Below are 20,454 nucleotides of genomic sequence, written 5' to 3'. Positions count from 1 at the left end.
CCGTGTGGGGCGGCGGCGGCGGAGGGGGGTGCACAGCCCCCGTCAGGGGTCGCCTCAGGGGTGGCGTGAAGTGAAACTGGTACGTTGGCTTCTTGTAAAGTGGTGTAGAAGAGTTCACTTCTCAGGCAACTTTGGAGTCGTCGCCATTGTTTTCCCTCTTAGAGCGAGATACTGCCGTTGGGAGTTGTATTTTCCATCGTAGCTTGGAGATCCTTTTTTTTTTTTAAGTTTAAATGATAATAAATACTGACGCAACTTCTAAGCTTTGCCTGTACAGCCCTACTTAAATCATGACTGAAGTGAGGCAGGACTGATCGTGCTCTGTGGAGAGCTTTTATCTGGTGATATTAACAAATTTCAGTGTAAACAACTAATCCTTTAGATTGGGGAGAGGCTGTTTTTACTATTTACTATTTTCCCTGTGATAAATGTTTCCGTGTGTTGCAGATTTAGGTAATAACAGAAAGATGTATCTTCAAATAGACATAGTAAAGGTGAGATTTTTAATTTGCTGATACAATGAAAGATGAGTGCAAAGCCTCTGTCAAAATCACTGTAGACAATAAAATGCAATTACACTTTTTTTTCTGGATAAACAAAGTTAGGTATGCCCATAATAGACATTTTTGGGACCAACTATTTTGTACTTAGTCAAAAGGTGTATCGGCCTTTATCTCATGTAGAAAGTTTGCCCTTTCCTAAAAAGGTATGTAAAGTCAATCACACAGGCTTTTAATCTTTTAATGAGCTGTTTAGTACAGTTTCCATTGTCCTTAACACAGTGCTAGGGATAGAGCTTCAACATTTCATTTTGAATGGGATTTAGAAGAAGAACGTCGGGCATTGAAAGAAGATCAAAAAATATGTCGGAGTAGGGCACAGAAATATTTGTTGGAGACAAACAGAAGAAGAAGGTAAGTAACTAGAGTTCCTTTGGTAGGAGATTAAAAAAAAAAGGCAAGTCAAAACGTTGAAACAGCTCAATATATTTCTACTATTTTTACATTCACATTGTTAAATAGCCTTACTCCTTTGTTCTAGAGGAATCTAGGCAGAAAAGTTTAACCAATCCAGTTTCTTGCTATAGGACAAATAAAATATAAAAAGAACAATATTCTGAGTTACTCACTACATTTTGGAGACTCGCTGTAGTCACCTCATATAAAGTAAAGTAGTGCTTTCATTTCATGGGTCTGCATTTCTAATATTATTCTGGTTTTTATTAGCTTCAGTGGATGTGTGAAGAGCACATTAAGATGTACAGTACGGGTCAGCAGGCAGGCAGTTCTTGTTGCACTCTGAAGTGTATGGTTATCCATCTGCATGGCATAACAGCTGCACAGCCTCCCCTGCATGGTGGGGCTTTGTGCTCCCACTCCCCAATAAGCACAATATGAAGTCTTCCTGGTACAGGATTATATTTATAATAAAGTTGTTCTTCTTTGACATTTTAAACAGAACTTAGAATATTTTGCTTTTCTGCATACATCACAATGCAAAGTCATGAAATATTCTGTGACAAATGGGTTAAGTAAATATGTTGAGATGTTTCAGTGAAGTGCTGTAAGTAGTTTAATAGGTATAGAGGCAGTTAATATTGTTTATACTGTCAGTGTAGCTTGACACTATGTCCTATCAGCATATGTTTTGAAATATAAAGAAAAATGGAAGTGAATCACCTGTGAGTGATTAAAGACAGTGTGTGACCCACAAGCTTTGCAAATAATAAACTGAATCTCAGCTGAAAGATTAAATATCTTATTTAGTTCTCTGGAACAGTACCACTGTAACACTACAGCTCTCAGATGAACACTCTTTATTGTATTACTGGTCTTGAAATACTATACTCCAATGTAAAAGCAAATACCAGACAGGCTGCATTTTTTTGATAGATTGGTATAGTTAAACTATTACTCGTTGATACATAAATACATTTCCATATGCATTTCATTGCAGCCTTAAGAAACACAGTATCAATCCAAGTTACTCAGGTGAGCCAGTTAAATTTAGGTCTGGTACTCACAAAATGAAATTGTTTCCATTTGTGATAATTGAGAATGGCATAATTATAAGCCTAATAAGCAGTTCAAATGGAAGTCTGTGGTAACAAGTCTTCCACTTATAACTGAAAAGAGTTAGTTGTCTAATGTTAGAAAGGTAGTAAGTGCATATAGTATTAATAAGCTGTGAAATATAATTCAAAATTAAGTGTCATTGCATGTATGGAGGAAAGTAGTTTGGAAATAAAAAGTTCCTTGGAATCGAATATTTTTTCCTGACAGTTATGTAGATAGGAAGCACTTTATCTTCTCGTGGATCAGCCATCAGGTCATGTCTCAAATCTGTGTATGAGCCAAGTTCCATTAGCTTTGTAACACATGTAAAGGTGTTAGCTATGATGATAGTTTCGCAAAGGTAGCGTGCCTTCCTTAAGCTTCACATTCTCACCTGGCAGCACCCTGAGTTCTCCCTGACCAGGCTTATAGGCATGTATCAGAAGTTACTCTTTGCACTGCTGTTTTGTAATTTCAAAACTGAAATTGTTTCTCTCATATTTTTTTTTCTTTCAACGTATGGAGAGTAGACATGAGTGCATTGTGAGGTATGAAAGCCTGTTTTCTACTTCTAACCTTCACACGGAATGGTGGAGGTTGGAAGAGACCTCTCAAGGTCATCTGGTCCAACAACCCTGCTACAGAAGGGCCATCTAGAGCTCGTTGCCCAGGACCACATCCAAACGGCTTTTGAGTATCTCCAAGAATGGAGACTCCACAACCTCTCTGGGCAACCTGTGCCTGTGCTCGGTCACTCTCACAGTAAAAAGAAGTGTCTCCTGACATTCAGAGGGAACCTGCTGTGCATGACTTTGTGCCCATTGCTCTGGTCCTGTCACTGGGCATCACTGAAAAGAGCCTGACTCTGTCCTCTTTGCACCCTCCCTTCAGGTATTTATAGGCATTGATAATATCCCCCATGAGCCCTCTCAGCTGGAGAACCAGGCTGAACAGTCCCAGCTCTCTCAGCCTTTCCTCCTAGGAGAGATGCTCCAGTCCCTTCATCATCTTTGTGGTCCTTTGTTGGACTCTGTCCAGTATATCCATGTCTCTCATGTACTGAGGAGCCCAGCACCGGTCACAGGAGTCCCGGTGTGGCCTCACCAGTGCTGAGTAGAGGGGAAGGATCACCGCCCTCAACCTGCTGGCAATGCTTTGCCTAATGCAGCCCAGGATACTATTTGCTTTTTTTGCTGCAAGGGCCAACTGTTGGCTTACGTTCAGCTTGGTGTCCACCAGGACCCCTGGGTCCTTTTCTGCAAGACTGATTTCCAGAGGGGTAGCCCCCAGTATATGTCAGTGCATGGGCTTGTTCTTTCCCACATGCAGGACTTTACACTTCTCCTTGTTGAACTTTATGAGGTTCTTGCTAGCCTATTTCTCCAGCTTGTTGAGGTCCCTCTGGATGGCAGCAGGACCCTCTGATGTATCAGCCACTCTTCCTGGGTTTGTATCATCTGCAGACTTGCTGAGGGTACACTTTGCCCCATCATCCATGATCATTAATGAAGATATTGAATAGGACTGGGCCCAGTATTGACCCCTGGGGTACACTGCTGGTTATTGGCTTCCAACAAGACTTCATGAAACTAGTCACCACCCTCTGGGCCCAGCCATTCAGCCAGTTTTCTTTCCACTTCCCTGTCTGCTCATCCAGCCTGTACATCAAGAGCTTGTCTATGAGGATCTGTGGGAGACTATCAATTGCCTTAGTGAAATCCACGTAGACAATATCCACTTCTCTCCTGTCGTCTGCTCCGACCAATCGTTTCTTTTTAACAGGTCGGTCAAACATGACCAAATTTGATGTCAACCTTAAATTTATAAAGCTTCTGCTGAAAAGTAATAGCGGTGAATTTCCTTTAGCAAACAGATCTAGGGAACATATATGAGAGGTTCTGCTTTGTTCTCAATCTTGTGTCATTTAGGTTTATTCTCTTTGTGTTGCATTGTGGAGGAAAGCTTTTCTGTGGTGTTTTTTTTTTGTTGTTTTTTGAAGAACCACCAGCAGCCTACCTTTAAACAAGGTTATACCAAGACTGAGTCCAAGTCTGATAGCCCCTACTGCCCAGCTCATGAGAACTGCATAGAGTTCAGATTGAGGTCTTCTGTTTTCAACCTTTTCTAAACGTATTTGTAATGAATTTTTCCCTCCCGGTGTTGTATTGATCTGTTGTCAATACCTCTAAAACGCAGCAGATTCAGCATTAAGAATACTCAATTTCTGACAAGATGTGCTCAGTTAGTTGGTTTATTGGTAAAAGGCAAAAACATCACTTGCACAGAAAAAAGCAAGTATAGCTTTGGAAAGCTATACAGTAACTTAAGTCATATATCTTTTTCAAAGTGAATACATAGAGGAACCCATATTTGTGTCTGATGCCATCAGTTTCTTTGCATCTCTTGTACTGACCAAGCTCCTTAGCTTTGTCCTAACAGCAGTGCTTTCAACATAGTGAACAACCAGCCTACTGATTATTTTTACAGAAGTTGCCCTAGTATCAAGAAAGTAATTGCTTTATTGTCTCACTAATATGCAAAGTTGCAATTTCAAGATCAGATTAAGAATTAAATATGCTCTGGAACAGTAGCTGACAGATATTTTGTTTAAATAACAGAATTCCAGAAATAACAGCTACTGACTAAACACATAATTGATATAAATTAATAGGATATCATATTTGGGGTTTATATACTGCAGTACTTTTTAAATACCAGCTGCCGATTTGCTGGGGACTGAAGCCGTCCCACTGTTATTGCTCAATGCAAAATGTGTTTCCCATTTTACTGTGATGTTACTGGCTGCAGGTAGTTGATTCATTCTGGAAATGCAATTGTCTATGTGCATTTTTAAATAAATCTTACAGTCAGATATCTTGGTTCAGTGGTCTGAATTACCTTAAAATCTGAATAGCTAATCCACCTGTTGTAACTGGGGAAGGAAACGCTTTCCCAGTTTATATCAGTTTCCAGTCTATTCCCATTACTGTTGTGGGGGGTTTTTTAAAAAAATATTTTTTTCAACATATGCACAAGCATTGTGCTCCACCTACTGGCTGATTATCATTGATTATTTAATAAAAGCTTTTTAAATTATTCATCAGTGTTGTTGATGCAGACCAAAAAACAGTCTAGTGCCAGAAATGGGAGAAAAATGTTAGCATTTGATAAACCAAGAGGGCAAAGTGTTAAGAATTTAATATTGCTTTCTACATCAGAATGAAACTGTGAAAAGCAGTGGTCGCTGTAACCATGTAGACCTTTAATCCGGTATTGCCATTTCTGGTAATGGGCCACTGGTTTGTGCTGAGTTTGCAAGGCCTCAGGATGGATGCTGATTGCCAAGCTTGCTCTCTCTGAACTCTTCTTGACCTGCCTGCAGCTTTGTTTTGCTTGGTTTAGCTGTAACAGCAATTTCTTTAATCGACCAGGTGTCTGTGGCTAATTTATTTTGCCTTTGTTTATATTTTTATGGTGTGACCATAGTTTTATATAGATAGCAGTAAAAAGCAGTTATTCTATGTAGAATGAAATATTTATGACTAATATAATAATGGAGTGTAGGAAATACAGTCCTGGTACGATTGCTGGGGCCTTGAGAGCCAGAGGTGCAGGACGTAGTGTAGAGGAGTACAGGCAGGGGGTGATAAGAGATGGCACACAGGCTTGACACTGGAGACCCCACGGCCGTAAACAACTCACCAGTAGTCGGTTAAAGAAATGCAGACCTAGGTCTGACAAAACTGGCTTTAGGGGTAACAAAGAGAACAAAGGAGTAGTCCGTAATATGTGTAAAAGGCACTGTGTGTGGAGTATTTGGAGCAAAGGTGTAAAAGCGTGTTGGCAAATACAAAAATGACTCCAAGAGGATCCTGAGGTGAGGAACAAGAAAGCATTAACATGAGCATCATATTGCTCCTGGTGAAGGGAGTCCAGATGCTGACAACTCACTGTAACACCCCACCACCACCAGAATGAAATGACCAGCCTTGGGACACAGAAGAGCACAGGAAGCGTGAGCATCAAGAAAAGGGGTAGAAACTCTGCATGTGAATAACAATTCAAACTGTATTATCACTATTATCGAGGCTTTCTCTGTATAGAAATATTCTAACTATTATTATTTTTTGATAACAATTATATCTGGATTAATAGGGATTAGACTTCTGAGATTTTAATTATGCTAACAAAAAAAATTCTTGGCATTATATAACATATGCTTACTTTTTGCCCATAAATAAGATTTGGAGTGTAACAACTGGTGGATAGTGCAGGCAGCTCTCCTGTGAACCTTTGGGGCATTTTGGAGGACAGTCCTCTGTAAGCCCTTACGGCATTGTAAGCGTCAGTCCTTCTGAAGCCCTCCCAGCAATTTGGGACTGTCCTTTTGTCTTCATCAATAATCAGATAATCAGAGAAGATGAGAGAATGGAGTTAGTATGTGTCCCTATGGTCCTCATAAGTATCTCACTTAAACAAAAAAAAAGTTGATTTATGGGCAACCTCTGCAGATGCTTTTAAGGGTCTAATGTGTGTTTCCTGTTTGCCCATGAAGGGGATTTTGAGTGTGACTCCCCATTCTAGCATTCCCTTGATCTTAATGTAGTCATAAAGTATACAAGCACTCTCCTACTTCATTTTTAAAATTACTGTGCACTGGTTTGCAAACATGATATGGCAATGGATGAATAATATCAAGTCATCAATGAAAGGTTAATTTCATAGCATTCCATATGCACTATATTTATTCCTTTTTTTATTTTCATCCAGGGTAGTAGTAAGCATTTAGTCCACCTGGAAATGTAGCATCCATCACTTCGCCGTGAAGATAATTTAATAAAATTAACCAGGAAATAGTTCCACCATCTGGTTATACTGTTTTTAACATAAAAATGCTTTCCACATAATGTCTGTATATGTGAAACTGCTAAATATTTTAAGTTTCGTATTCCAAATTCACTATAAACATTTTGGCAGCCGTTTCAAAAATTGCTGCACCACTGAGCTGTTTATAGTAGACAGAAAAACTGGGTTAAAAAAACACCAGTCAGGAAATTCTTGTGCTAACTCTCCATCTTCAACCCTTACTCTTTTGCCAATGTTACATCTGTGATATGAACCTAAGCTGGTGGCTTAAGGAGAGTGGATGAACAAACATTTGCTTTAACTGTTTTTCTGCAAGATGTCAATGTGTATTTGTAAAATTATTTATTTTACATAATCCACCTGGGTGTCACGATTTACATTCTGTGAGGTCAAGAAGTTAATGATGCAGGCTTCACTGCATATATTAAGTGCATTTCCTTACATTTAAAATAAGATCCTTTCTCTCCCTCATGTCTTAATCCAAACCAAATAGCGATCATGATGAGCTGTGGTGAAAAAGACCTCTTGCATCAGCATTTGGACTTGCCTGTTTCCAGCTATATGGAACATGGAACAAGAGTCATTTTTTCATGCCATTTATTAAGAATGTGGAAGAGTGCAGCTAAGTCATACTCCAAAGTCGTTTAAAAAAATAAATAAATCAAGGCTCTGTAAGAATTTACTCTTTCCTTTATCGAGTTACACTCTGGAATTAGTCCAGGTGCAAAGTTGTAGAATTTCCCACATGTCTGAATTTAACAACTACAGTTCAACTAAAGGCCTTCTTGAGCAGCTTCAAGAAATATTAAGGGTATCAAGAAGAATGTGTTTAAAGTACTTACTAGGATAAGTAAGTCTGTTTCCTCTGTTGTGATTTTCCTATTTCTTTAGTCAGGATAAAGATGTAAAATATTGTGGATTTCTGTATCGGATTGTAACCCGAGTGAATTACAGGAATACTGAAAGTTGACCTTCTGGACTGTATGAACAACTGAAGTTCCTGTGAAATTTTAACCAAATGGTAATAAGACATTTTATGTGGATAAAGTTCTCTGCAGATTTTTTTGGGTGTTGGATAACTGCTTCTCTGGCTTCACCCCATGTCTCAAGTGAAGACATTCCTGCTTGCTGACAAACTGAAGCTTGCAAATGAAACTTGCAGTGTTGGGATCATATTTTAATTTGATCGTTTCTCTTTGCATAAGTCAATGTTCTGTCTTATCCTTCATTTGAAGCTGTAGAGTTTTATAACTTGATCTCTAGAAGAAGCGTTACCTCAAATTGGAGAAATTCACCTGAATTTTTGAAAGTATAACTATTAAGTGTCATTTGCAATAAATGAGTTGTTAAAATAAAATGTAAGCTACCGTCTGTATGCATTCCAGGAGGTAGTCTCAGCCGTTCTTATGATCCAAGACAATTGTCAGGATCACTGCTGCTGGGAGATCTGGAGATTTCTGAGGGAATGTACTTCCGAGGTAGAAGTAGTAATTGCTTAAGTTGTTCACTGACCTTGGAGAATGTTAATCCAGAGTGCTATATTTATACAGTAGCAAAAGTAGTGGATCCTTTTGCACATTTTATCTCTTTTCATATGCTCCACCACTGTCTTTCTTGAGGTTAACATTGGCAATATTGGAAGTGTAGTACTGAAGAAAGGAAGATCAGGTGTAACACAACTTCCAGTTTCCCCTTATGATACGGGGAGGAGTTTTAAGGTGCGCTCATAACGATGGCAGGAAGGCAAGTAGGTAGTCATTGTGCTTTGAGGTTTGAATAGCTGCATGGGATCTGTTTACAGTGTATTTCCACTTTAAAGATACATATATATTGTCTTCACTTTTTATTAATGAAATGCACTAATTTAACCATAAAATTGGGAATTATCAGTGATTAGTTAGTATGTTTTGACAACCATGCATATATGAATTTTCAAATAGTGAAAGTTCTTTATGTCTTTGTCTGCTGCGCTTTGGCTTCCAAGTGGATTAAAGTGAATATTCCTGTAAAAATGTGTACTTGGGAATTAGCTGGCTGTTTTCCTATTTTTTACGATTGTGCAATTACAGCCTTTAGACTTTCTAAAATAAAAAGTACCTCTTTCAAATTATTTCTCTGTTTGTTTTCACAGGTGATCAGTCAGCACTTTGAAGGGATACCAGGGAGGGTGAAGTTGAATAGTTTAGTTTGAACTTTTTCCCTGAGAAGTAAAGGGAAGAATAAGTAAAATAGCTTGAGTTAAGGAGTACGTCTGTTAAGTAGGAGCTTTGCTCCATTAAGCAAGAAGGTCTGTGAAGCAACTGTAATTGATTAAAATTAAGGGAAGGTATCTTATTATGATGAGAGAAACAAAGAACATCTGGCTAAACATTGCTATCTTTCTTTCCACTAATGGTGGCTAGGAGTGGGACCCTACCTAGTGGACTACTGACCTGTCAATTCACGTTTCTAACACACAGAGAACTTTAAAGATGGGAATCTTCCAGTTTTAGTGACCCTTGCATGGCAGTCTTTAGAAGTTTTACTTGAAAAGTTACGTATTTAAGTATTGTTTTGCCTATATGGGCACTGTATTGGTAGAGGATATATTTTCACTCAAGGAGCTAATTAAAGTTTGTCAGTAAAAGTTGGTGATTTTGCCGCAGGAATAAAAATTCCACATAGCTTCACCAAGCTTGTGCCTACCAAGGGCAAGCTTTGTGATGATGGCTATTTTTGATGAAAGCCTGATTTACTTTCCGACCAGTGAAGGATGCATTTAACATACTAGCAACTGATTCTGTCAATCAGAGTTTCATGTTACAGTTTTATTCCATTTCGTGCTACTAATCTGGTTGTCTTTCAGGAAGCCTCTCAACAACTGGGAGTTGATACTAACTCTTACATATTTATAGGTAAAGGCTGTAGTTCCTTTGTGTTATTTCTGAATAACAACTTCTCAACTGTTACCATTTCCCCGACAACTTGTGAAATGCACACATGCACAGCATTTGTAGTTCACCTACCTACCGATCTGCCTGCTGTAGTCACTTGGGCCACAATAACCCCATGCAGCGCTACAGGCATGGGGAAGTGTGGCTGGGAAGCTGCCTGGCAGAAAGAGACCTGGGGGTTCTAACTGACAAGCGGCTGAATATGAGCCGGCAGTGTGCCCAGGTGGCCAAGAAAGCCAACGGCATCCTGGCTTCTATTGGAAATAGCGTGGCCAGCAGAAGTAGGGAGGTGATTGTGTCCCTGTACTCAGCACTGGTGAGGCCACACCTCGAGTATTGTGTCCAGTTTTGGGCACCTCAATACTCGAGGTGCTGGAGCGAGTGCAGAGGAGGGCAACAAAGCTGGTGAAGGGCCTAGCAAACAAATCATATGAAGAACGGTTGAAGGAGCTGGGACTGTTTAGTTTGAGGAGGAGGAGGCTGAGGGGAGACCTCTTCACTCTCTACAACTATTTGAAAGGACACCGTAGAGAGGTTGGTGGTGGTCTCGTCTCACAGGTAATGACAGAATGAGAGGGAACGGCTTCAAGCTCCAACAGGGTAGATTCAGACTGAACATTAGGAAAGAATTTTTCACAGAAAGAGTGGTCGGGCATTGGAATAGGCTGCCCAGAGATGTGGTTGAGTCCCCATCCCTGGATGTGTTTAAGAGCCGTTTAGATGTGGTGTCGGGGGATATGGTGTAGGGGAGAACTTTGTAGAGTAGCGTGGATGGTTGGACTCGATGATCCCAAGGGTCTCTTCCAACCTAGACAATTCTATGATTCTATGTAAAGACTGTGGAGAAAGTCACATTGTGACAAGAACTGTTTGAGTCTGCATGTTAACTCATATATAAGAAAGAATCAAATCTCTGTTTAAGGCTAAAAAATAGAAAGATTATGGTGTGTCTTTTATTTATAACCTGCTGTCCCATTTACATTCAGACAAACCATAAAAATCCAGCGGTGCTGAAGTTTATAGTATTTAATTTGTGGACAAGAAAGCTTTTGTACTAAAATTGCAAATTGATAAGCAAGTAAGTTACTAATGTTTCGGTAAATGTAATTAGAAAACACAGGGATCATCTACTTTTGCTTCTTAAATACAGAGCCTTTGAAGAAAGGCGGAAGCAAGAAGAAGAAAAAGAACAAAGATTTAGAGAACAAGTTCTGCAGCAGAGGAAAATTAAACTTCAGGAAGCAACTGATAAGTTCCAGCGTGCTCATCTGCCTTTTTCTCAGCACAAGCAAATAGGTTTGTAAATTAAAATTCAACCATTATTCACAGTGCAAGTGTTTTTCTATTAATGCAATATAATTGAGGCAAATAGAACAATTAACTTCACTCGGATTAATTGAATTCATTAGTATAAGCAAAACATAACTGACAAGAAGCTCAGATCACGAAAAACGTGGGTAGAGGGAATTAAAAAAATGTATTTTTTTTTCTAAAAAAAAAAGTGTTGTGAGATGTTTCATTATGTTTCAGTCACAGTAAGTACATCACCTCCTTGGAATATTGTGGCTTCCTGGGTTTTCCCCACTTTTTTCACTCCAGTGTGCTTATTGCTTACAATACTGTGCTTTCACAGCTGGGTGCAAAGTGTTACAAGGCCACTGGAAGTTACTAGGATAGTATAATGATCCCCTATTTGAACCCTTGAATATGAAATATTCAAGAATGTGCATTTGTTTATCATTAAGTAAAAGCAGTCCTAGCCTATATTAACGTATTACATAACTCTTGCTGAGTTAGTCAGCTTTTTAAGCTGTTCTCTTGCTGCTGGGAAGTAATGATCACTTCAACTCAGTTCCTGCTTTCTTGGAATCAGTGCAGATTGGCAGGAGTTTTTAACAGCATCAGCCAAGTCTGATTTCCAGTCAACTTTCCAGTGTTGAAACTCTTAAGATATGGTATATTACTTAGGTATTCTTTAACAGATTTACTCTCCCAATTGCAATTGCGCCAACTGTGAGGTAATGTCTCTGACTTCAAGATCAAATGTCAGATTAAAATAACAAAATGGAACAGTACTGGTTTAGGGCTTCTTCATAGCTCTACTGACAGCCCAGTCTGTGTAGCAATATAGTGAATCACTTTTTTTTTTTTCCTTGGTTTTCCTTTATAGCAATTCTGCCTCTGCCACTTTCTACCCTACTTTTGCTTACTTGAAAGAGGCAACACCTTGTGCCTGTCTGGACTCTTTCTTTCTCCACTGATTTGATTAGTAAGTCACAGTTTGGCCTCTATAAAATATCTGCAAGCCATAACTTTGGCTTAGTGCATGAGTGGAATAATCCTGATGCAAAAACAAAGTTAGTGCTGGATTTTTTAACTGCCTACTTTTTCAACAGTGCAGTCTGAAAACAAATAGCAAAACTGTTGAATACATGTGTTACTGTAAACACTTAAATAGACTGGGGTTTTGTTTCAGAGGAACTAGAGATGCTCCAGCATGCCTAATGATGCTAAACCACTCAGTTTATTGTAACAGTCTGGATTTAGGCTTCCAGACTTAAGAAACTTAACCAAACCATTTATGGTAACATATTCCAATTGTAAAAATATTTTTTTCCATTGTGTTTTTTACTCTCATCCCTCTAGTTCAGACAAAAGCAGCTTTTCGGTTAGAAGAAGCTCTTGAACAAATTAAAGGATCAGTTTTAACACCAGGACTGTGCTTGCCCAGCAGAAACAAAACCAACTTCAGGTAAGCATTTCTGTTCACTCTGATGATCAGAGGAAGTAAATTGCTTAGTGTATTCAATAAAGAGCAGACAATTACTCTTTAAGAAATTATAGGCCATTTGTCTAGTGGCAAATAAAGCATTTCTGTGAACTGTTCCAATGAAACATTATGAAACATCTTGAGTTGTTTGTGTCCATTTGGTAAAACACCAGAGGAGATGACACAAACCTTTTCCCTTCAGCAGAATTCTGAGAATAGTCAGGGCCAACCCGATCCTCATTCAGTTGTGGCCCAACTCGGACTGCCATGGTTATCAAACCATCTGCTGTTCTATGAAGTATAAAGTATTCTGTCTTGGTGATTTCTTATTCTCATCCAGATTTTCTTCCTTTTGACATTCAAGGATAGTTTAGTTTGTGTATTCATCCCATGATCTTATCTTCTTTCCAGCTACCATTCCCTTAAATTTCTCATCCTCTGTACGTATCTTGAGCATCCTGATAACAATTTCACCTGAAATTTCATTTTATATTACATGCAATTTGAATTGCATATTTTTCACTCTACCAAAGCACTTTTTCTAAGATACTTTGACTTATCACAGAATGTTTCTTCATGCATAGTTTATCTGCTGTATTTGATACTCCTTCCTGATTATCCCCTTCCTAATCTCTCATTTCTTTAACATTTCAGTTCAGGGTTTTATATTTGTTGTTGCTACTTTTGTTATTACTGTTACTATAATTATTTGCTGCATGCTGTAAATTGTGCAGATGTTCAGAGTAGAGATAAATTCTATCTAAAAGGGCTCTCCCTACTTTCAAGCTTCAGTGTGTTCTTCATTGTCACGTTAATATTCAGCTTGATTACATTTCTACTGCTGATTAAAACATATTTGCAGCAGATAAACTGGGCAGTTGAGAAAATATTTTGTACCTCTCTGAGCTAAATACTCATGCTATCTGCCAGCCAACAGGCATATAGTTCTGCAGCTACTACACTGGATTGACATAAGAAGGATTGCGGCCATAAAAACAAACAATCAAAAAATCTACCTGCTAAATATAAGTTGAAATTATGGAAAAAAATGTAGGTGTTTCTGAACCCTGTCCCAGGGTTCCTGATTGCTTGTCTGATTTCACTCATAAGCTCGATTAAGGACAACAGCTCAGTGCCTCTTCCCATTGCCTTTATCATTTCTTTATTTTTCAACTTTCTTCAAACTGATTCTTGTGCCTCAGGGGCTCACAGCTTTCTCTTAGGACATCTTCAAACCACTTACCATTTCCTTAATTTCTTACAGTATAACATTGCTGTCACTCCATATTATATTTGTATAATTTTAAAAATTCACTGTCCTGTAATGATAGCATGTTCTTTTCCTGGTTTTCATTTTAATAACCTGATTTCCTAAGGAAATTAAATTTATACGTTCATATTCTTTTACAGTTTGTGTTCCCTTAGTAACCAAATTTGAGAGAGAGCTAAGAATCGCAAAGATAATTATATTTCTACAAGTTTGAAATTGGCAATTAAGCAAGGAAGAAATTACTTAAACAAGTGACCCCAGCATGAAAAAGGCTTAAAAGTTGAGTCCACATTGACCTATTGGCAGGTCACAAGCCAGTTAGTATGGATAAGGCAGCACACAAGTATCTTGGAACCTGCCACAGAATGTGCTGCCTCTTCCCCAGCTGGTAACTAGGAGGCTTGAGTAGGAGTCATATGGGGTGGGTGAAGGAGGATGCAGAGAATGTTGGCGGTATGGTAATAAGGGAAAAAGAATTAAGCTATGGCAGTACGGGCTTGTGTGTAGGGGCAAGCTGTACAAATTAATATGAAATAAAGCTTTGCTTATTCTAATGCTAACAATTTGTCTCCCTTTCTTGTGACAGAAAATACGCTATGCATTTTTGTCTGCATCTCACACAATCCCTTACTAAGCACAGAGATTCAAACTGAGCACGTGCTATGCAGCATAGATTCCTCTGGTCTGCTGCAGAAGATGTTCGTGCAGGGTTGTTCCTGTTAGTTTTGGTCTGGGAGCCATAGTTCATGTGGGTCATAAAAATGGCATGTCTCTGTTTTCGGACTTGGTTCCAAAATTTTCTTAGAGGGAAAATAAATTTCTTGCAAATCAGTACAGCAAAGTAAGCTTTGAAGAAGAAAAGCATTTTGAGAAGGTTCTCAAAGGTGAAGGTTCTTCAAAACTCACCAATTCTGAGCTCTAAAGCTTTAAAAATGTCTTATAATCCCTTTAACTGGAGATTTTGGGACAGCTAATAATTAACTCAGATGAGGTAATAGATCCCTTTCAGTATTTCTACCTCTTCTTACACTTCTATAAACACTCAAACCAAAAATCCTGCATCATCTTTAAAATTCGCCCTCCCTCAGAAATACAGTGTATAGAATTCATTGACAGTCCCCTTTTAAAGGAAGAAATGAATGTTGTATCCAAGACAAATATTGGCTGCAGGACCAGCTGGATATAGGTGGATTCTATAAGGTTCTAGAATTCTTAATGTCTATGTTTAAAAAGTTGTAAAAAATTAAATTAAGCAATGGAGACATATTACCTCCTCTTGGACAAAGACAAAAAATCCTGGAACACCTAATAAGTGAGAGATTGTATTATGTGATTGCAGAAGAGCTACTCTGCTTCTAGTAAGGTTTAGTTATTAAAGGCTGAAGCAGAGATTATGGTCAACTCATTAGCTGACAGGGATTGGGATGTGCACACAACAGGTGTGTAAATGGTGTGCTGCTATTTGTAGAAGATATATTTCCCCGTTTGTGTTTACAAACAGTTGTATTTGATTAGGTTCAGTCTTGGAACTTAATTATGGACAAAAATGTTCTCTGAAAAAAAGTGAGAATATAGAAACTTTTACAAATATAAATGGTCTAAACATCCAAATAGATATCAAGAAACTTTCCCCTGTCCCTGTGTCCCGTGTCCGTCCCCCCCCGCCCCAAAAACCCAACAGATTTGCAGGGGGGAGGCAGATGTATATTGGTCTGGTCCACAGTAACAAAGTCTTTAAAAGTGGGTAGGTACAGAAAGTTTTTGGACAGGGAGGATATCTCTCATTCAAAAAAATACAGATGCAGTTTTCTGAGTTCTATAAATAAATAGGAGAAGTTGTTCTCCATTTTTGCTATCAGCCATCTCATTAGAAATAATAAATTCTTTTTTAGACTCTGCTAAATATATATCTCTGCTTATATCTAATCTTGATGGGATGAAAGTTTACGTTGTCCATTGTCCTAAGATTGTAAGTGTTACAATAAATATAGAAAAGGTCTTATTTGTCTAATTTGACACAGATGTACCAAAAAGAAAAGGGATTCATTTTAACAGGGAGCATACTTCTACATACAGAAAGAGGATGAAACAGATGAAGGCTCAGAAGAAGGAACCATGGAAACTTAAGCAGAAGAAATTGAGAGAAATGAAGGAAAGGGTTTACTGAGTTTCTGTGCGTGTATTAGACATATGGTAGCCATCTCCAGCTAGGAACAATACATGTTTCCTAATAATGCATCTCTGTTGGATAAGCAGTAGAGGAGGATGAGGTCTGTGTACATATTGTGTGACTGCACTGTTCCAGTTTGCTCAATAGGGGTGCCAGCTGTTAAGGAAGATAGCTTTGTGTGGCATGAAATAGTCCAATCTTCAGATAAGTTCCTGCACTGCATATTGCCCATATATGAAAGGAACCATCACTTTCACCATCACCTTCACTGAAACTGAAGACAGCTAAAATGTGGGTGGTGGATCATCTTGTCAGGCCAGATTCCATTAAAATTTAAAAAAAGGAAGTAAGTATATGGAATTATGATTTTCATATTTTGTTGCGTATAGACTCAAAGTTCACTTTTGCCACAAATTTAGCTAAACACCTTCACCCAATAGAGCAATATTTAAGGGATTGTGTTGATGCTGCTAAGGAGCTGTATATGAGAAATGAATCCTGGGAATGTTGGAAAGCAATTGTGTATTGAATGGACAATAAGGTTTGGTTTATTACTCAAAATCCAGTGATTGCTGAGACAAAATATCATTTCAAATATTGGACCTGATCAACTTGGTAAAATAGAAGCTGGATCTCCCCTTTTTGCTAAAGGTATACCCATTTTACAAATAACTTCACTGAAAGTTTATACTGATAATCTGTTTCCAAGATCTATTCTCCTTCTACCACCATTTGTAATCATCAGGGAGTATAACAAATTCTTGATCCTAAAACAGCAAGACATAAGCTTGGCTTTCTAGTCAATTGTAAGGGTTATGGCTCTATTGAACAGATGTGAGAAGTCAAAGCATGGAACTGGTGGGAGATTTCTATAAGTGCCTCTTTGGATATGCCAGACTAAGGGTATGTAGGGCCCTTGAACCAGATTGGAGCCAAAAGACAGTATCAGTGTCCTTCGCTAAACTGTTCCACCTAGGTAGTCAAGCATAGCTGGCAACCTGTAACAGTTATACTTCCAGAAGACTAAAGCTTGATCTATCTATGAGCTGGTGGGTTTTGGTATGTGGGTTGGTTTTGCTTTTTTTTAAGGCTTACCTTTCTTATTGGTTAAAGCTACTTGTTTCTTGGTTTTGTTATCCCTAATATCTACCAAGTTCTTGCTTCTTGTTTTCCAAAGCTTGGTTCCTATTCCTAGGGATCTTACCCAGTCTTGTTGCAGTTCTATCTGCTTCTTACTCTTGAACATATCTTGTTACACGCTCCTTGCCTTCCTAGTCTCTGCACATTTTCCTCATCATTTGGCTTCACGTGGTTCCTGGCTTCTTTGATTCCTGCGTGTCAACCAGCCCCATGGTTCTTGCTAATTCTTATCCTGTAGAAACCTATGGTTCCCTCTATCTCAATTTGGACTCACCCTGACCACAGTACTCAGCTAGACTAGCTACTCCAAAGATATTTTTTTCAGGTAGCAAATACAAATTCTGTAATGTACCACATAAGTGACATTACACATCATCAGTAGAGTTGGGCTGTCTAGGTAGTACTTGCTATTTGAAGTAAGGAAATATCTGAAAACATCAGTATATAGTTATCCTCTATATAAGCCAACCTTATGGAAAAATAAAATCCATTTTACTTGGGGTTTTTAAAAAAACCCAAACAAACAAACAAAAAAATCCATTTTCCATTTCTGTAAGTGACCAAACTGTTGGCTGACATTTTCCAGATTAATTCAGCCTGAGGCAGTCACCCAACAACCCAATCTGAAAAGTCTGACTATTTATAAATAACAGAAGAAAAGGTTTAAAATGGAAAGTGTTGGGCAGTTTTAGATAGTACTAACAGCACCAGCTGTAGTTACATATAGTATAGTTGTCCTTCACTTGTCAGGCATTTATTGACAATGTATACTTTTGGAAAGGAACGTATTTAAAAGTGTACAGTTGACACATGGAAATAAACCAAAGTAATAAGTTATTTGCTTGCATCAAGAACCACAGATGACACTTCATCCTCATCAGCATCTAGAAATGGTTCTTTCCATCAGAAGCAGATTTCAGCAATAGTTGGCTGGGATAAAACAATACAAGAGAGCAGTACAACAAACATGGACAGTAACCAACTTCTTTTCCAGAAAAATCTGAAAGAAATGCAACAACAACTTGAAAAACAGCATCTCAGCAACTTGGAGGTATGATATTTCCATGTGATTCATTATATGATGCTTTTTAAATGCAATAGAAAGTTTCTTGAATGTCATAAAAATGAAAGGTTTGTTAAGCACTCTTTACCAAGTAGAAGACACCTGAGGCTGCAGTGTATTACGCCTTACCAGTATATTATTTACAGTAAAATTACACCTATCTTTCAGTAAGAAATCGGAGATCTTTAAAAATCTACTGGTATCTGGACTCACGGTGTCTGAAATTACCTTGACTGTATGAAACACCATCCCTTTATATTGGTGATGGCTAGAGTCATGGCAGCAGAGCAAAGGCTTTTCCTTTTAATACATGGGTATGGATAACTTCTGAAGGACTGTATATAGTTCAGATACATTTCAAGTTCTTTAATACTGATGTTTTAAGCTACATTCATCTCTGTCTTCATACCTACTTTGGGTATTCATGAGAATCTTGAGCAGCTGATGGCTAACACAGAAAATCTCACTCAACTGAAGTAAATTTCAAAGAGGTTGAGGAGACAGAAAGTACAGTTTGTACTGGCAAGGTTGTTGAATATTCTTTCCATTTCATTCTCATTTCCAAGAACTAAAAGAAGGAAGAGCAAATGTCAATTTAGAAAAGAAAGCTGATAAAACTGAATTCTAGATAATCACTTTCAAACAAAATCCACAAAGGTCTAAGAAGCTTTTTCTTTTCTTTTTTTTTTTTTTAATACCACATTGTGCATTTCACTGGTCTAGTGTTTGCAAATCCCTCCCTAAATGGTGATGCTGAATTTGGTAGTAGCTGCATTAGGACTTCTTAGAATTAGGAAGAAGAATGCAATCTCTTTGAGAAAGAGGTATAAAAAGATTCTTCTTAATATATTGCAAGAAAACTATATTGTAGTATATTTTATCAAACAAAATTATCACATTCTAATTGAATTCTAGGGAAACACTGCCATGAGTCATGCATGATTTTTACTTATAGCCTTTTCTAAATGTTATCATCAGCTCTGGACACTGCATATAATATAGGAATTTGTGTTTACAAATTAATGTATTTTTGAAAATGCTCTGGTCCTGTAAAAAAATTTGGGTTTTTTTCCAGAATGTGTTTTTCTGCTACCACTAGGGGTTGCTCAGCTTCTTCCCTCTGATAAACAGTTTCAAACTGTAAATATTTATACTTCAAACATTTGGACTTTCTTTGTTGAAATTGCCTGCTTTGCACTTTGATTACAAAAATAGTCAGGAAAGCTATTGTCATTGTTCTAAGGCCTGAGTTTTGAAAGTTTAATACTTGGATTGTGCTGGTGTACATTGTGACTTCCTATGATATGAAATAGTATTTATAATACTGTTACTAATAACATTTATAAATTATAATTATTTATAATACTCTTACTGACATGAATAGGCTTCAGTAGTCTTGTTGCTGTCTGTTGTCCGAAATAATTTCAACAGTACTTGCCTTTCTGAAACTAATGTCAAAGTATTTCACTGTGCACATGCTTTGCAGTCTAACCATCCATTGAGATCCTTTGACCTCTCTTTGTTTCTGTTTTTACAGGCCCAGCAGGATTATAAAGATTCCTAAAATTCTTTTCTTTCCTACAGGGCAATGAAGTTCTATGTAGACCCTTACCAGTAGATTTGGTGTGTTCCCTGCTTTCCATTTTTCCAAATTTTTCCAAACTATACAAAAAATTTGTATAGTTTCAGCAGTAAGCCAAAGTTTTCAGTCACCCTTCTGCCGTTCTCCAAAATTATTTTGCTTAAAATATTGAGAGCAGTAGATTTTATTTTGTGCAACAGCTATGTCTGAGCCAGTACATCAAATTATTATTTGTTATATGTCCATAAGTATGATCGGGTTTGAAGAAATTAATACCGTTAATTTAATTCTCAATCAAAGGTTTTGTTGCAAAGTTCTTTCCTGGGTTTGTTGCAGACCTGAATAAAATCTTTAAGGTGGTGCTGGTAGCATGGTCTTTAGTAAAGCTGCATGCAGCTTTTCACCAAAAGACAAGTGCTTATCATTGTTCTAAATGTTAACTGTTTATGTTGAAATTTTCCATTTCTGGTACCTGCCTTGAACTGAGTGATTTTGAAATTTTCCACTAAAATGGCTCAACTGTGACAAGGAATAGTATTATTCAGATATCTTTTGTCTTTTTCTTTCCATCACCTCTTTAGTTTGATGCCTGCACAAAAAAAAAAA

Source organism: Charadrius vociferus, unplaced genomic scaffold (genome assembly GCF_000708025.1).
Source record: "Charadrius vociferus isolate BGI_N301 unplaced genomic scaffold, ASM70802v2 scaffold87, whole genome shotgun sequence".
Classification (NCBI taxonomy): domain Eukaryota; kingdom Metazoa; phylum Chordata; class Aves; order Charadriiformes; family Charadriidae; genus Charadrius; species Charadrius vociferus.
This window is presented reverse-complemented; position numbering follows the sequence as displayed.